The 13624-nt window shown below is 49.8% G+C and overlaps 1 long non-coding RNA gene across 1 annotated transcript in view; it reads left to right on the top strand.

Annotated features, from left to right (window-relative positions):
• LOC144617207 (uncharacterized) overlaps positions 1–13624 on the top strand; it is a 37254-nt gene that overhangs the window by 5285 nt on the left and 18345 nt on the right. The window contains exons 3-4 of the long non-coding RNA XR_013557413.2: positions 8915–9000; positions 11884–11966. This is a non-coding gene — a long non-coding RNA (uncharacterized LOC144617207). The remainder of the gene's footprint in view (positions 1–8914; positions 9001–11883; positions 11967–13624) is intronic.

The following is a 13624-nucleotide window of genomic DNA, read 5'->3' as shown; positions in this document are numbered from 1 at the left end:
ATTAAGGAGAAAGTGTTGGGGTGGAAGGTGAGGATAGGGATTCGATCCTATTTCAGTTAGGGATGTCAGGGAAAGCTGGAGACATCGGAGCAGAACGCAGAAGCAGCTAGACCCAGAGATTTCTGCAGGAGGGATACCCGGGGCAGAGTCGCAGCAAGTGTGAAAGTGAGCGTGTACTCGATGTGTTCAGGGAACCGCAAGGAGGCCAGAGTACCTGCAGAGAAGTGGGGAGTGGGGGGTGACATCAGAGAAGTATCCAGGGCCAGGTCCCTGGCAGGCCTTCGTAAGGATTTCAGCTTTTGCTCAAAGTGAGATTTTGAGCTGAAGAATGACATAATCTGATTTACATTTTAATGGCATCACTCTGGCTGGCTCTGTGGAAAATAGATGGAGGGGTGGGAGGGGGGTGGGGAGGCCAGGGAAGAAGCAAGATTAGTCAAGATGCTTTTGTAACAGTGAGGCAGGAAAGGAGAGTGGTTTGGACCAGAGGCCAGGGCAACACAGGCTGTGTGATCAGGGGTCAGATCCCGGGTACGTTTTGAAGTAGACCCCCCCGGTATTTGCTGATGGTTTGCTTGCAGGGTGGGAGAGGAAAGAATAGAAGCAAGGATGGCTCCCAGCTTTTGGCGTGAGGAGCTGGAGAACGAAGGCTCCATGTGCTGTGAGCAGGAAGGAGAAGCCTCGTGGATGTGTGTGCTGTGTTGCCGGGGAAGAAGCAGGAGCCCAGTCTGGGAGATGTTAATTTTGCCGTGCCCGTTAATATATCTGGAGATGCATGCCACGGGATGCATGCGTCTGGAACTCGGTGGAGAGATCCAGGCTGGAGATATAAATTTGGGAGTCACAGCTTGTAGGTGGCATTTCAAATCCTGACGGTAGCTGAAACTGCAGAAGTGAGAGTGTGCATGTTGGCCCGAACTCTATCCGGGATTCTCCAACCGGTAGAGGCCAGTGAAATGAAGAATGCTCTGCAGAAAAGACTGATAAGAAACAGCCAGAGAGGAGGGAGAGGAACCAAGAGAGATCAGGGGCCAGAAGCCAACAGAGGGTGTTCCGAGGGCGAAGTGACAGGCTGTGTCAGATGCTGCTGACGAGCGGAGTAACATGGGGACAGACATCACTCCGGGAATTGGGAACCAGGAAGTCAGGGCTAACCTTGACAGCAGCAGTTGCAATAGAGAGGTGGGAACCGAAGTTGGACTGGATGGGATTCAAGAGGGAAGGAAAGAGAGGAAGCGAGGGGGGCGGGGGTGAGTACAGGGATGTCAAGAGTTCCACTGTAAAGGGAAACACAACTGAGCTAATGGCTGAGGAGGGATTGGGGTCAAGGGGGTGTTTGGGGGTTTTGTTGTTTTGTTGTTGTTGTCGTTTGGTTTGAGGATGGAAATATAGCAGAGCGGGTTTTCTGGGGAGGGGAACGGCTTTTGGAGGGATGAGCCCAGCCGGGAGAGAGGGGATAAGGTCAGGCACACGGATGTAGGACGGGCCTTAAATCAGAGCAAGGCAGTTCACCCGTAGCAGCAGAAGGGAAACCAAAGTGTACATTAGTCGTGATGATGGGAGCGGGTGGTCTTCTGTTCTCAGTGAAGTAGGCTGCAGGGTGTCAGCCGAGATTGACGGGGACATAGGGGGAGCGCTAAGATGTTTGAGGAGGAAGAGGAGGCCAATGGTGTTGTCTAGGACAGTAAGACTGCCAGCGATCTAGAGCAGTGGTTCCCAAAGTGTGGTGCCGGGCGGGACCCACAGCACGAGGGTCATCTGAGAATTCACCAGAAATGCACATTCTCAGGCCCACACCAGCCCTCCCGTGGCGCCAAGTCCGGCCTTCTGTGCTCTGGCAAGCCCCCAGGGGACTCTGATGCACACTCACGTCCGAGAAGTGCTGCTGTAGGAATAAATATATCGTGTGTTGCCAGGTAGCCGGAAGGGCCTCCTTGAGGTCAGTGGTCGTGGATCTTGAGTGAAGTCAGTCAGTGCGACTCATCCAAGCGCATCCTGATAATGCCATCCCCCTTCCAGCAATCCCACCGGGGCTGGACAGAGCATCCCGTTCTAGCTAACACGGCAGGAGGAAAAGTCCGCGGGGAAAGGCTTCTAGCAAAGCTTCCCTCGGTCTTGAGAATGAACTCAGGGAAGACATGATCTCTCTTTGCTTCTGGCTTTTGTGGTGCGAGGATGTGGCGGCTGTCTTCTGACGGAGGAGAACAGCCCGAGGACGAGGCCAGGAGGTGAGGAGGGCAGAGGAGGAAGTGAAGGGACAGGTGGCTGACGATGCCGTTCGGCCACTGGACCAACCCAGAGCTGCCCCATCTCTGGGCTTGCTGATGCGGAAGGTACAACAGACTCACGCTCCATCCCCCAATCCTTGCCTGTGAAACCATGCCCTTATAAAGAGTAAGGGAAGACCATGCTTTTGAACACAGCTTCTACCATCCCACCAGTGTAGTTCCCATTAGTGCGTTGGTATCCTGGTTCGAATCACACACGTTTTGTTCATATACAACTTTCTACTACGTGGGCGAGAGTGGCGGTGAAGGAAGGCACCAGTGCGTCTGGGGCCTCCCCAGAGTACTCCAACCTCAAGCCTGTCCTAGTGTGAACCCTTGCTTTGTCTAGGACACCAGCTGGCCTTGGACCTCGCAGACGGAGGCTCCCTCGCCGCCCAGCACACCCGGGCACTGGGCAGCTCAGCTGGGCAAAACAGGCCTGGAAACTGGGCGCAGAGAGCAAATGCCACGGCCCGGAGCACGGCCGCCCCTCACCCCAATGAAATCTCTCACCCGTTTGTAAATCCCATAGCCCATTTCAAGTCTCCCCCCAGGATGACCCATTTCATTCCGAGTGCCCCCTCCCTACACAAGCGGAACCGCCCCTCCTGTCGAGAACCTTCCTTCCTGGAGGAAGCGCGCACTCCCTCCTCATCCTCCATGTTGCTCCTGACCCGAGTTCAGGTCCCAGTGGGGTCCTTTCACTTCCTACCTTTCTTCTTTCTTCTCCTTGGCAATCAGTGCCTGTGAGGCCTTCCCCTTGACTGTCACATGTCCTTGCAATTCAGCAGAAAGACGAGTTACCTTTGAGGCTCACTTTCAAAGCTCAAGTTGGGATCAGCCATTACCTTTGAGCTCAGCTCATGGATGCCATTTGGACAAACACCGTGTGTGCCCTGGGCATCGAAAGGAGCAGAACCCCGTGACCTGTATAACTTTTTTTTTTTTTTTTTTTTTAACATTTTTTATTTTTATTTTTTTTATTTTTGGGACAGAGAGAGACAGAGCATGAACGGGGGAGGGGCAGAGAGAGAGGGAGACACAGAATCGGAAACAGGCTCCAGGCTCCGAGCCATCAGCCCAGAGCCTGACGCAGGGCTCGAACTCACGGACCGCGAGATCGTGACCTGGCTGAAGTCGGACGCTTAACCGACTGCGCCACCCAGGCGCCCCAAACCTGTATAACTTTTAAGGGTAGACTTTCTCTCTCACGCTTAGCGGAGGGGTCCTCGAGTTCTCCACCAAACAGGTTGACGTGGAGGCTGCTGGCATCTTGAACGCTATTTTATTATTCACGGCTTTCTTGTTACTGCTTCACGCTTGGTGCTGAAGTTTGCTGGCTTTGGCTCGGGCGCCTGTGAGGAGCCACTGACCAAAGGTGGCATCAGAGAGACTTGGCGGTCTACCTGGGGAAAGAGACATTTCACACCTGTGTGAGGCAGGGAGTGCAGGAAGAGGGAGAGACCAGATTGCATACAGCACCCACAATAAAATAGCAATAGCGAAACAATAAAACAATCCACTAAAGGAACAGGGGACACAACCACATGCAGAGGGTGGGTGACCCATGGACTGCTGGAAAACTGGCACAAGGGACGTCAGCCTATGGTGACTAGGTCTCCCCACACCTGTTTGCAAAGAGCCGGTCAGAACAGGCTGGGGCAGGGCAGCACCTGGATGTGAGAGCCAGCCCATACCCTGAGCACTCGCAGGGACCGCTGGGTATGCCTCAAGGGCCCGGCTCACTCTCCTACAAAACCGTGCCCTCAGTGGAATCGTGAATGGCTAGGACCCCTTGCAAAGGCCACGTTACTTCAGACTGGAATCTCTTTGCAAACCCGGGGTCCCAGACTGGATCTGGCATCTCTAGGAACACAGGACTAGCTGCTTCACCCACGTGCCCTTCTACTAGTCCTGGGGCCTCACAAGAACAGTGAGTGTCCCCTCAGAGATGAACTCAGAGCTTGGCACAAGTCTGTTCCCCTCGAAAGTTTTTTGAACTGAAAGCCTAGACCAGGGGTAGGCAAATGGTCTCTGTTGCAGATCTATGTCAACTGTGAAAACAGCCACAGATAATTATGTAAACAAAGGAGCGAGGTGATGTGCTGATGCAACTTTGTCATATGGATGTTGACGTTCGAAACTTCGTATGATTATCCCTTGCCATGAGATATTCTTTTGATTTTTTTTCCAACCACTTAAAAAAGGTAGAAGTCACTCTTCGCTTCTTGGCTGCACCAAAACAGGTCACAGGCCAGATTTGGCACACAGGTTGTCGTTACTGACGCCTGGCCTAACATATCAAAAAAGGCTCACTTCCTGTTTCCAAGGGGAGTAAGCCTAGCTCTTCCATCCATACTTTTTAGTCTCTTAAAAGCCACTGATATGGGCATGGCTCAATAGTTGGATCACTCCACTCCTCCCTGGTGCATGTGTGGGCACACACATGCGCACCCACGCGCGCGCACACACACACACACACAGATCTATCCAACATGGCCACTGTTCTGGACACCAGGGTGTGAGAGGGGGCAGTCTCCAGGCAGCCATGATGATTGCAGATACATTTTTAGGACTGCTGGTTCTCAGTAAGAGTGAGATGTATAGGGGCGCCTGGGTGGCTCAGTCGGTTAAGCGTCCGACTTTGGCTCAGGTCATGATCTCACAGTCCGTGAGTTCAAGCCCCGCGTCGGGCTCTGTGCTGACAGCTCAGAGCCTGGAGCCTGTTTCAGATTCTGTGTCTCCCTCTCTCTCTCTCTGACCCTCCCCCATTCATGCTCTGTCTCTCTATCTCAAAAATAAATAAACGTTAAAAAACAATTAAAAAAAAAAAGAGTGAGATGTATAGACTGTCAGTGACTTGAGCCTGATATATCTTTCTGCCCCACTACCTTCACTCCAGCCCATATAGGCCAAGGGTGGGAGACCATAACTAGTGGGAGAGAGACCGGGTAGCAAGGAAAGTTAACAAGTGGTCTGCAGTCAGGGCAAACATCCTACGGGACCAGCGCCATAGGCTGAACACCCACCTTCACCTCTGCCTGCTCAGACCAGCGCCAGGTCTAGAAAAGATGGCCTCCAGGCCTCAGAGGACACTCCTTCTGTCCAGAGGATGCTTCTTCATGGGGGTCAATTGTAGAATGAGATTAGTGTCAGGGCCTGCTGGGGAGCCCCAGGGAATCGCCAGACTGGCCTGTGCACATTTGAATCTCTCATTGCAGACAAAGAATTCCCAGAGAAAGTTTCTCATGCCGAGTTGGAATTTGGCACTGCTTTGTAATAAAGTGAGAAAAGCTTCAGACTTTGAGCAAGAAGCCCCAGGTCAAGCGACCCTGAGCAGGTCACCTAACCTCTTTGAATTTCCTGCATTTCCTCATCTGACGGGACAAGAACAGTGACGCACTGCTTACCCCCCTGGATGCAAGCGTTCTACAGAACTGGCCGGAAAGGTGTGGAAGTGCCATCGCCTTAGTGCATCTTCCCCACTTTAGGTCTGCCTTTGGCCTTGACCAGTCGCGGAGTGGTGTGCGACGTCCCAGGTCTAGCAGAGCAAGATTTTGCCCCTGGATGTCGGCATCATCTTTTGGGAAGAACTAAGGGGTTCCAAAGCCTTAGATGTCCAGACATCTTGCAAGGTGAAGACAAGCCTTGGTCTTCTTCCTGCAGTCGGGCAGTGTGTGAAGCAACCTCACTGCAGAGCAATACAGAATGAGATGAAATTCACATTATATTACTTAAAATGTCATAGCACTCAGTTTCCCGGCGTATTTTGTTGACACGTGATATCCGGCGGACGCTTTCTGACTTCTATGTTAGCTTGTAACGGGTCCTTTTTGTGTTTTTTTGTGTTTTCCAGGTGAGTTCTTGCTGTCCTCCTTGCACACTTTGTTTTTGCCAGGGTAAGTTGCATCCAGTGCCATCTGACTGCCCGGCTCTGCCCTCAGCCCCTCTTCCTACCCCTGAGCCCAGCGGAGGCTCCGCCCACCATCTCCCACTTGGCTCTGCGGGCTCTTCCTGGAGGAGGACACGCCCCTCTGCCTGGCCACTCAATTGTGAGCCCAGACTAGGTGGTTTTCATTCTGGTGAGGGGGCTTCCGCCTCATTCCACGATTTCTTACCTGAGATGTGGTTTTTATTTTTAATACTTACGTTTTAATAGCCGGTTGCCTCCAACGGACTATAGAATTATTTATTTTGCTCTGATGAATCTGTCTTCTGATCTAAAATATTAAATCCCTCTCTGTCTGGGGATTTACAGCCTGGCTGATCTAGGTTCACAAAGCTCTCCCATTAAAGGTCTCTCTCCTCTGCCAATATTTATTGCCAGAGTCACTGTTTGCCCAGAAGCTACTGTCTGCTGCATTTTCTGGGAAATGAAATTTATATCTCCTGGCACTGATGGGGGTGACATCACTGAGGCACTGTTTACATCCCTGGGGGGCATAAGCCCTGAGCCTGTCTCCAATGGGTGGCAAAGGTGGGGGGAGCAGGGGAACGGGGTGGGTTTACATAAACAAACATGTCTACCTCTTCTTGTCCCTCCCTTCCCTGCACCATCCCACCGACCGCTTGCGTTGACAGTATCGTTGCATAGTTAATGGAATCTACTAAAATTGACACCTCCTCTTTTTTTTTTTTATTTTTTTTATTTTTTTATTTTTTTTATTTTTGGGACAGAGAGAGACAGAGCATGAACGGGGGAGGGGCAGAGAGAGAGGGAGACACAGAATCGGAAAGAGGCTCCAGGCTCCGAGCTGTCAGCCCAGAGCCTGACGCGGGGCTCGAACTCACGGACCGTGAGATCGTGACCTGGCTGAAGTCGGACGCTTAACCGACTGCGCCACCCAGGCGCCCCTGACACCTCCTCTTAAACTTGGTATTGAGTGGCGGGGGTCAATAGTGGTGGAGGAATTGGCGGGAGAAGGATGACCGACTTTTGTGTGGATGGTGTCTGCTCAAAGGGCGATAACCATGCCTTCCCTTCATAGCAAGTGACCCCCCCTATAGACCGAGTGACGCAGGCTTGGCCATCCTCTGTTGACAAGCGAGCTCCTTAGGGGACAGAGACTCAGTCTTGCTAATCCCTGGCGGAAGTGGGATTCGAGCCTACCTTTTCTCACTCTGTTTCCACAATCCCCTGGTTTGGTAGCATGTGCCCCGTGAGGGGTGAGTGGAGCTCTCAGCCCCAGCTCCCCCCGCCACCTGCTCTCCACAGAAGCCCCGCCAGCCTCCAAATCAAGTGGGTCCAGAAGAGAGACAAAAAAATGCCCGAGCAGCAGTTCGCTGGGTACATGTAGCCTCCGCCCATGCTCTTCTCTCTTTCCCTAGTTAGCCAGCCTTCTCCTACCACATCGTGTCTATTTTCTCCAGCGAGTCTTGGTGCCATTACTACTTCCTCACCCCCATGAGCTCCTCAGCCCACTACATTCGTCTCTCCTCCCCCTCCCCGCTTCACCTGAGTTGACCACTGAGCTCCTGGCTGCCCAGCCCAGTGGAAAGCTTGAGGCCCAGGCCTGACTTCACAGGCACGGGAGGAAGACAGTGGCCCAGGGACCCATACTCTGAAGGGCCCCACGCTGGTTTAGTGCTTCACCGTTGCTGTCTGGAAATTCTTAGTATGTTGAACAGAGCATTCCAGAATCCCGTTTTATACTGGGCCCTACGCATGACGCAGCGGATCCTGTCTTTTAAAGATGTGATTTGTGCCTCAGACATCATCCGTTGTCTACCCAGCATGCATTCTCTCTCTGTTCCTCCAACAGAACCCATTTCTTTTCAGTCACCATTGGAGACCCCTTGAGTTCGGGGAGAGGCCATTCCTCAGCCCCAGGGAATGAATCTGATTGATTAACACAGGGATGGAATCTTAAGACTCTCGGTCCGAATTGATCTAAAGGTGACCACATGACCTAGAGAGGAAAGAGAGGAAAGTAAAAGCTTGTTCTGGGAAAGCTTTGGTGTTCCTGAGAAAAAATGGACAGACTCAGCTGGCCTGCTTTACTCTTTTGCGCATCCTCTCTCCTTCTGGTGTGGATGTGGACACGATCGCCAAAGACACAGCAGCCATCTTGTGACAAGAGAAGGAAATCCAACACATTGCCAATGGTAGAGAGAAAGAAAGGCACTGGGCCATTGTGGAGGCACCGCCCCTCCGAACTTCCTACCATGAGGCGAACAAACAGCAACAATGACATCAAAACCCTTATTTTCTAAGTCATTGCTGTGATGTTTTTCGTATTTACTGCAAATGAACTGTTTTGTAACTGCTATGACCTCTCAGCATGTGACACAATGCTGTCTTTTCCCTCCACTTAAACCATTCTTCCCTTGGCATTCATGATACCGTGTCTGTGGATTTTTCTGATCACTTCTTATACTCCTCTCCTTAGCTCAGCCCTCGATGGTGGGGTTTGACAGGACTTCGTGGTTCATTCTTTAATTCACTGCCAGGTATTTACCGGGTGCTGCTGTGTGTCCAGCTTTATACTAAGCATGGCAGGTGCAGCCCTGATGAGAGACAAAGCCCCCCTCTCAAGAAGCTTACACTGGAGTCCTGGCCACTGCCCCAACTGCCGTGCACACTCCTCCTGCACAACCTCATTCCCTTCCTCAGTTTCCCCACACGCTGCTGTCTCATTCCTTTGCAGGACTCCACAGTGACTTACCGAATTTAACAACAGTCAACAGATCCTCCTGGAAAAAAGAAAGAGAGAAGAGGCTGAGGTGCCCCTCGGTGAGTCAGCCGTGAAATAATCTCTACCCCATATTCCCAGCCAAGATAGAAAGAGAAGACACAAAGGAGTTGGCTACCTTTTCTCCTACCTAAGCTCCAACTTAATTTTTCTGCAACACTCACGCATGTTAGGAGATTCTAAAGCAGCAAATTCCCCTGAAAGAACCCTGCCATATGTGGGGATTCTCTTTGTTTGCTTGTTTAAAAATTCTTTTTTCTCTCCAAATGTTTAATTGAAGTGCAGTTGAGCGGGGATTTTCTTTTATTTCCTATAAAAGGTACTGAAAGTTCCCATCAGGTTTAACAGTTACTGAACGGTTACTACTGTCAGACCCGAGCTCCTTACACATAAATGGTGGCAGAAAAGAATAAGAGAGGAAGTAGGAAGTGAAAATGTGTCAAATTCCCCCTGGGGCCCTCATGAAGGGAGACTGCTACTATGGATAATGGTTTTTGTTTTTTTTTTTTTAAATGTGCTTAATTTGGGAAACATTTAAAAGGTAAAAGCTTCAAATAAAACGGCAACCCACTAATTCCACGCATACGAATGTGAGGGGATTTGACCTAAAGATATAATTCAAATGACAGAAGATAACTGATCCGTAGATATGCTTATTATCTGTTGATGGTAACAAAAAATTAGGAAAAACTTTTCTCACTGTTATTCATGTAGTTCACTACATTTAAAAAAAAGTTTATTTAGGGGCGCCTGGGTGGCACAGTCGGTTAAGCGTCCGACTTCAGCCAGGTCATGATCTCGCGGTCCGTGAGTTCGAGCCCCGCGTCAGGCTCTGGGCTGATGACTCGGAGCCTGGAGCCTGTTTCCGATTCTGTGTCTCCCTCTCTCTCTGCCCCTCCCCCGTTCATGCTCTGTCTCTCTCTGTCCCAAAAATAAATAAAAAACGTTGAAAAGAAAAAAAGTTTATTTATATTTGAGAGAGAGAGAGACAGAGCATGAGCGGGGGAGGGGCAGAGAGAGAGGGAGACACAGAATCTGAAGCAGGTTCCAGGCTCTGAGCTGTCAGCACAGAGCCGAGCCGCACACGGCGGGGGGGGGAAAGGCGAACCCTTGAGCCTTGAGATCATGACCTGAGCCGCAGTCAGGTGTTCAACTGGCTGAGCCACCCAGGCACCCTTATTTCCCTGCGCTCTTACATTGAAGGAGAAACACTACATGATCATATCAATAGATGCTTAAAAAGCACCTCTTTTCAAACTTAATGGTCGTTGCTAATAAATATTTTTAGTAAGCCAGGAATAAAAGGAACACTTTTCCTTTATAAAGGTTATATGAAAAAAACCCATAACACACATTGTACTGAACAAGGAAACAATAATTCCCACCATCAGAGTTTGGTAAAACACACTACGGATCCTTCAGAGCAGGGACAATAGGCAGGTGAGTGATGAACTTGACTGAGGTACAAAGGTTAAGAGCATGCCCAAATCAGTCATCAGTACACTAAGTGATAGCTTAATGCAACATTTTGAAAAATTAAAATTGATGTAAAAACTCCTTGAAGGACAAAAATATAAAATGTACAAGTGTTACATATAGACAGGATTAGTCTTTTTCCCGAGTTTTTTCTTTTTGCTTGCATCTCTAATACAGTTCTTTAATATTCATTCAAGTATTCTTTATCTTGATTGCTGAACTTTCTGGTGCCTCTCTAAATTTTATACCTGAGACAAGTGCCTCACCTCATCCTGGGATTTGCTGAGATGGAAATGAACTTCCCTGTGGTCCCCTGTGGTGGCTTGTGCAGGACAGTAACCCATCAGTAGAGCCTTGGTTGTCTTTGTCCTAGCCTCCCTTCCTCCTGCACCTCCTCACCCCTCAGTCTAACAACTGAAGAGGGCCTAGAGTAAGGGTTTATTTTGAACAAATATTTAATGGGTGCCTCCCATGTGTCAGCACTGGAAGTACAATGATCTCCACATTCCCAGCCTCAGTGGATCTCACAGTTGGATGATGGAGAACAACAATTAAACAAGCAGGAACAATAAAGTATAGTAGGTGCCATGGTGGGGCAGGGGGATGGCTAGGAGAGCCCCGGGCAGGGCTCTGGGCTCAGTTCACCAAGTGGGAGGACAGGAGGTACAATCCCCAGCCCGAAGCCTGATTAGGAGCCGAAGGGTGGGAGGGGCTAAGGAGAAGGGTGAGGCTCTCAGAGATAACTGTTCCTGAAAAGGCTTATTTGAGGGGCGCCTGAGTGGCTCAGTCAATTAAGCATCGAACTACTGACTTCGGTTCAGGTTATCATCTCTCTATCGTGAGATCGAGCCTCGGGCCAGGCTCTGCCCTGGGCATGGAACCTGCTTAAGATTCTCCCCTTCCCTCAGCCCCTCTCCTGCTCTCATGCGTGCGTGCTCTCTCTCTCTCTCTCAAAATAAATATAATTTTTAAAAAGGCTTATTTGAGAATACAACAAAATCACAGTAAGGCTGGAGCCCTCAAGAGACGAGTGGCGTAGAGAGAGTAGAACAGAGAGTGAGACAGAGGGCAGGCTGTGAAGGACTTTGTAACCCACACAGAAGAGTTTGGAATGGATCCCAAGAGAAATGGGAAGATTTTGAAGCAGGAGAATGCTGGGATTGAGTTCGTGTTTCAGAAAGACCTTTCCAGCTGTGCCATGACGAATTCAAGAAGGTAAAGCTACATCCGGAAGACTAGTTAGGAGGCTGTTAGGGTAGTCGCTGGGGACTGAATGTTTGTCCCCTCCTCCGCCCCCCTTCATATGTTGAAACCCAGCCGCCAATGTCATGGTGTTTGGAGGTGGCCCTTTGGGAGGTGATGAATCATGAGGTGGAGGCCTCGTGAATAAGATTAGTGCCCTTATAAGACAGGCCCAGAGAGCTTCCTAATCCCTTCTCTCCTATCAGCATGCAATGAAAAGGCACCGACCTCTGAACCAGGAAGGGGGCTCTCACCAAGACGCTTTCAGGACTTCCTGGCCTCCAGAACGGTGAGAAAAACTTTCTGTGGTTTATCAGCCAGCCAGTCTGTGGTATTTCTTCAATAACCAGCCCAAGTGGGCTAAGTTAGTCATCTAGGGGAGAAGCCTTGGTGGTCTGATGAGGGTGGCGGCAGGGGGGTGTTGATGTATTTGCAAAACGTTGGGTAGGTATAATCAAGGGGACTTGGTGATTGATTAGATGTGAGGGGTGATGAAGAGGAAAGAATCAAGGATAACATCCAGGTTTGTGACTTGTGCAATTGATTTTTTTTAAATACATCAGTCTTACTATCTAGCAACCTTGCTGAACTTTCTTTGACGAATGTTTTCCTTGATGAACTGTTCTTGAGGAACAGTTCTAAAATTATCTGTAGATTTTCTATGTAGACAGTTCACTGACTGCATGAGTTAAGGGTGGTTTTGTGCCTCACCTTCCTGTATAATGATACGGTAGCAGTCAGAGTTCAGTCAGGAAAAGAGCACCTACTCTTGGAATTTCAAACAGAGAGATTTAATAGAGGGGATTAGGTGTCTACAAACCTGTTGGGAAAGTGGGATTAGTGGAAGTCGGAGGAAGATGCTAGCTCTTAGGTTCACGACTGCAGCTGTGGTCCTACGGTTAAAAAAAGTTGTCGCTGCCGTCCAGGTCAGGAAACTGCAGAAAACTTCTACTGATGATCACGCCTGTCCTATGGCAGTGAAGCGGGTAGCTGACGGGGTCCCTTGAGAACTTGGTAAATCTTTGTTTCTGCCAAAGCCCAAGCACTGAGAAGCGGCTGCCGGAGACAGAAGAACACAGAACATGCTTCCCAGGCCCTTCCATTTCCCAATCGCCCAATCTCAAGCAAGTGACTCTCATTGGCTGACAGCTAGTGGTGTTCAGATCCCTGGATATGAAGGAGCATGGGATGAGCAGTCAGTCCCCAGGCTTCCAGCCCTTGTAATAACTATCCTTCTGTATGTAAGGCCCACAAAACACTTTCAAAATGAGCTGGGCTCTCCGAGCCCTTCACCCACCATTCTCCTCCACATACCCTGGATCCTAGAGGGTGCACAAAATGCATGCAGGTTTCCAAACATATTTTCCGTGCCTATGCACTTGTCCTACCACTCAAAAGTTAACTTTTGCTCTGCTTGGGAAGACCCTTCTTGTGCCTCCACCACTTAAACCCACCTCGCCCCATACCTACATCAGGCAGGACTGACCTGGATCTCTCAGAACTTCCTCGGCCTCTGGTTCACAGTTTTATTATGGCCACTTGTCCCAATGAATTTCAGCGTTTAGTCAAGGGAGCGATCTCTTCCAATAGACCTAAGTATCCCAAGGTGAGAGGCCAAGGTTTATTTCATGTTTATGTCCCAGGGACTTACTACAGTGCTTGGAACAAATGGTGCTCATTGAAGATTTATCGAATGTATGAAGGACTGTGCCTACAAGGTCGCTAAGAGTAAGCACCTGAGGTCGAATGAGGAGCAGACACCTTTAGAAATAGGCATGCCACATATTCCCCAAAAGGGGGTCTAAACAGTGTCAGGATCTTGGAGGGACAAAAATTGTTTATAAATTGCTTCTTAATGCCAGCTCCAAGTTCTAAATTCTTATTTCCTATTTATGTTGACTTTTTCTGGTCTTTTCCAAGCTTTTGCCATCTGTCCTTGCTTCTGAA

Source organism: Panthera onca, chromosome C1, assembly GCF_046562875.1.
Source record: "Panthera onca isolate mPanOnc1 chromosome C1, mPanOnc1 haplotype 2, whole genome shotgun sequence".
Classification (NCBI taxonomy): Eukaryota; Metazoa; Chordata; class Mammalia; order Carnivora; family Felidae; genus Panthera; species Panthera onca.
The sequence above is the reverse complement of the archived record's forward strand: the minus strand, read 5'-3'. Positions and strand labels throughout refer to the sequence as shown.